Here is a 5,274-nt window from a genome sequence, read left to right as displayed (position 1 = left end):
AACCTTACACCACATAAACAGTTATTTTCCCGACTACTGGGCCTCATCAGCAAGGCCCGCGACCCCAGCTGACAGACACACACATACAGTATTTGCTGTACTATGAACTTTTACACATCCCCTGACTAATATTTTTGCACATCCTGCAGAAAATTGTACACCTTTCCTTCTCTGAAACAGCTATATTGTCCATATTCATTGTATCATACTTTTTAAAGTATCTGTCATAGTTTTACTGTAAAATTTCTATTCTATATTAATGTTCTCAAGTGTTGCAGTACTTTACCTTATTTTTATTTGTTCTTAATATGTAATGTATGCCTCCACACCCAAAGCAAATCCCTAGTAATTAAAAAAAACCTACTTGGTAAAAAAAATCTTATTCTGATGTTAATTTCTGAACTGTCTGCCTCAGCACACCAAACCACAACTTCCTTTTCCATCTGGTCTGCAGAGACTTCCCTTCACTGACTTATAAGCTAAACAATAACCAGAGTTAGGTTCTTCTAATAGTCAGACATGTTAATGATTAAGTAGTGTACCTCATTAATTATAGTAATATTTGAATACTGTAGAACCTTACACTTCTCACTGCTGTATGTCATTTCTGAGTGGATTCCTAAAAGACTGTACTTAAATAAAATACAAAATAAATCAATTCAATACACAAACAGAGAGCAGTACCTATGGTTTCTTTGGTTGGAGTCTTGATTGAAGATTCATCTCCAAGCTTAAAGTTTTGAATCAGTGTAGTCTCAAGAAAACAGAGACATGAGTTCTCCTAAGACCGGTAATCATTCAGTCTGCGTATCTTTCTGTTTTCATTTCTTCAAACACAAGTGTGTGAATGGTCAGTTGCTTCATTACCACATTGCAGTGCTGTCCTATCAATGTACTTCTACTAGCATCTTACTAAATATGGTCATAAAACTTCTCCTCAGCTGGGGTTAGCTGAATATATGAAAGTCCCTCACAGTGAGGGGTTCTCACAGCTTTCCAAAGTTAAAGGGATTATGGAGTTCTGAGGCTCTTATTCTCAAAGCTTCCCTTTTAGCTGATGCAGTTTAGATTGTACCTTATTTGTATGTCACTTTGAACAAAAGAGACTCTCCATCTCCCATTTTTGGACTGAACAAGCAAAGACCACCAGAACTAGACAGGTGTCATGGGAGCATTTTTTTTTCCTAGGATGCTGAAGGCATGACCTGGTCTACTCCCCCTCTGACTAGTACTCATTGCCGTCGTCAGTTGGGTTGGTTAGAGTTAGGGTAAGGGCTCATTTATGCTTAACGTTAGCTACAGAGACGGAGAAGGACTGAGACTTCTGTCCATACTCATTTCAATCGTATTAACGGATATGCATTGAACTCAGCAATACCACTGGAGATCTTGCAAGCAGCGTAGCATAGTTCAAGCATGATATGACTGTAGGAGACGACAAAGAAATTTAAATAATGGTGGAATGCAATGAATTGGCCATACAGTGAAAATAATTCTCAGTCCACATGTTGGGATATAATGTTATATGGCTGTGCAGGCCACCAGTGTCTACAATGCTGCCTACATCTAAAGGTACAATATTACATCCTCCTCCACCATAGTACCATTTGCTGTATGAAACTTTTGATTCTGCCTTCTAGTGCCATCTATTCATGGACCGCAGAACGCATCTGAACAAGGGGGGGCCATAATTTCAAGTCACGCGGAGGGGGTGGGGGGGGCATATGCATTGAAACAGACAATATTACTGATGTATTAAATAACGTTGCGGAGCACTTTTTTTTATTCCGACGCCACACAGTCACATCTACAGTACACGCATGAACACGAACACATGCTTGCTCAGATTAACCCCTCTGATCCCACTCTAACATTCACACACAACAGGCCAAGCCTATTTATACATAAACGCACAGATGAGGCCACAGTGGAAGCTGGAGTAATTTGATCATTTTGTTTTTTCTGTTTACTTGAAGAAAATCAGATATCGACTTCTGTCTCTTCATTTTCCCAGATGCAGCCAGCGCAGGTGCCCGCCGTTAGCTCGCGACGCTCATGCATGACGTATTGATAAACAATGCACTTGATAGGCACACTAATATCAAATCAATATGCAGCAGTCAGTGGGAGTTTTTTTTATCGGCAGCAGTTGGTGAGAGTGAGTGAAGGTGTGTGGTGACTTGGCTCGTAAAAACACAGATAGGCTACAACTTAGGCTTTTATTCATATAAAATAGTTTGTCAGAGTAGAGCCCTGCGCGGGACTGTTTTCTTCATCACGCTCCTGCCCGCACCGCTGAATTTCTGACCATTACCGCCCGCAACCGCAACGTGTGTGTTACACTCCCGCCCGCTCCCGCAATGTGTATGTCCACTCCCGCCCGCTCCCGCAAAACTCTGAGAATTTATGCCCGCACAATAATAGAGATGCATTGATTTTGTGTCTTCTCCCGTCCCGCAGGAGAAAACACGTCATTTTATAGGCTATTAATAAAGAGATTCATGGGGTTGTTTGTTTCGTTTCCCTGGCCTGCATGTCTTTTGACGCACTGGTCAGGAATAGCGCTCCTATTTCGTTGTTTTCATTTAGTTTTTAATGAAATAAAGGCTGTTTCATATTCTATTCTCCTCCTCTGTATTTATTTATTTTTCTACCTTTATATAATCACGCAGTGATTGAGGTTAAGGCAAGCCCGGCGCCAGGATGAAGTTACTGAGTGGGCGGTTAAAAATTACGAGGGGGCAAATCTTTATTATGCAACATAGGTTCACACAGTGAGTTATAAAGAGCGCACAAACGTGCGTAATAGTCGCGCGTAATGACAGCTCGTCGCCGGTGAAACACAATTAACTGCATGTCTTCTTTCATGTTTGTCTCATGACAGATGGAGCTGACAGACAGACAGACATCCATTTATGAATAAATATGGAGTGGAAACGCTCATGCATGTGCACCAAGTTCCTGTGTTGACATCCTGTCGCTAGGCTACATCTTCTTCTTCTTCTTCTTCTTCTTCTTCTTCTTTTTCTTCTACTGCTGTGGCTGCTCCTGTTTGTTTGCACCAGGTACCAGTTGACTTCCCTCCTGCCCTCCTGTGTCCATTAGAGCCACTGTTGCTTTGCCCATTTCTTTAACCTCTTTTTGCTCATGTTCAGTTCAGTTTTGCCCATATCATTTCATTATTTGTATTGTTAATTAATTTAATTGTTTTGTCTTTAATTATTATTAATTTGTTCCTCAGTTACTCAATGCTTGTTGATTTGTGATTTAGTTTTTCCCAGTTTTTTCATTTTGTCATAGTCGTCTCCATTGAGTTTCTACAGCTCAACTTTGAGTTATTTTGTATTTGTTTAGCCAACTGGGATACATTTTTGTTTGTTTTCTTAATTATTTTCAGTGAGTTTTCCTTAATTCAAGAGTAGAGAGCCAGATTGGTGGGCAGCTAGACATCCGTGGTGAGGTTCCTTCACTTTTGCATGTGAGTAGTTGCACTGGGACACCATAGACCGCACCATTTTTTGTTTGAGGATTGCTGTGTTGTTTGCTGTGCCTACTTGTGGTGAGTAGTGGTATCACCCCTTAGCACTCCGTGTAGTCTGCCTCTCGACAACTGGCCTCTGCTCAGTTTCCTAGTTTCTTTCATTTTGCTTAAGTTGGGCTGACTTAACTTTTGTATCATTCACTTTTTAGAATTTTTTTTTTTGTAATAAAGTAATTTTATCCACCGTCATTTTTGGTTTATTTCTTGTTTATTAATAATCCTCTTCCTTTTCAGTAGCTCCAGCGGATTATTTTGCTTATTATAAATAAAATTTCTGCTTTAGTTGTGACAACACGTCTCGGTCTCTTAATCAGTATCCCGTGTGCCTTAGCATCTACCGTATAAACAATTTTCTTACTCCTTATTCCTCCCTTTTTGACACCACCACTACACCATACCAAATCACTAAAATTTACCTACCTCCTTGCCACATACACAAAAGGGGCAAACACACCAGTGTGGAGCAGGCAGAAGGTAGGTCAAGCCAGGCAAGGTAAGTCGAGAAACCATGATGAGTAATCTCCTTGACGCCTTCACAGAGTCTGTGCATGCCTCCACACGGTGAATCACTCCACAGCACAGGTTAACACAGATAGATGAGCAGGCAAACCGATGTTGTAGAGCCATCAGGGAAAAACTCCATACAGCCAAGGGGAACAGGCAAACAGACACCAGAATTAAAGAGGCAAGGCTTGTGGTCTAGGACAGAAGGTTAAGGAGTTTACCGGGAGGCAAGTGAAGCAGGAGAGTTGGAGACAGGCAGGGCCGGCAACGAGGAATCAGTCTGAGGGAGAACGCTGGAAAATCTTGCTTGGGAATGACTAAGAACAATCTGGCAAAGAGTGCCTGTGAGGCTGGAATATATATACTGAGTATAATCAGGAATAGATTAACTGATTTGCCTTGATGAGGTGGGCATGGTGGACAGGCAGGAGCAGGAAATGTGATGACAGGTTGTTTTGCCTTTCAGGCAATTTGTTTTCTAAATATGTTTTGTGTGTTTCATGTAGTTTAGTTCTTTCTACTGTTTAGTCAGATTGCATCACTTCCTGTCTAGACCGGAAGTAGGAAGTTTACGTCACTTCCTGTGTAGACCAGAAGTTGGTGACCAAGGGTCCGTCCCAAGTCTCTTAAATTACTGCTAGTTATCTTTGCTAGCTGTTTAGCCCCTCTCACCTAGGAAAAAATACAAGGAGCTAGTGCTAGGAGCGATGAGCGAGCATTGTCGGTTTAAGAGACATGAGACGTCCTTTCCACTGAAGCGTCACGTGAAGCGACGTCCATTCCTTATGACGGCGGCACCGCTGGATCTGCTCCGTAAAACGTCTGGCGTTACTATGGGTACATCCCAAGTCTCATTATATTCGCTGACCAAAACAGTAACCCCCACCCCCCGCTGTCATGACTCTGGTCACACACTTTTGCATGTATTACCATTATTTGTCGAAGTTTGTGCAATTTAAGAACGGTCTGTAGCCCTGCTACTCCACTGTCACGAGCATCATTATCATTATTATTATTATTATCATCATCATCATCATCATCATCATTATTATCACTATTATTAAATCCACTCGCCATCATTCAACAAGTCAGCTGCTGAGTGAATAAGACATATCAGACCTGTCAATCTGCCTCAGTCAGTCAATTTTATTTATAAAGCCCAATATCACAAATCACAATTTGCCTCACAGGGCTTTACAGCATACGACATCCCTCTGTCCTTATGACCC

The sequence above is a fragment of the Epinephelus moara genome, chromosome 4 (genome assembly GCF_006386435.1).
Source record: "Epinephelus moara isolate mb chromosome 4, YSFRI_EMoa_1.0, whole genome shotgun sequence".
Classification (NCBI taxonomy): Eukaryota; Metazoa; Chordata; class Actinopteri; order Perciformes; family Serranidae; genus Epinephelus; species Epinephelus moara.
Note: the sequence above shows the minus strand (reverse complement) of the source record.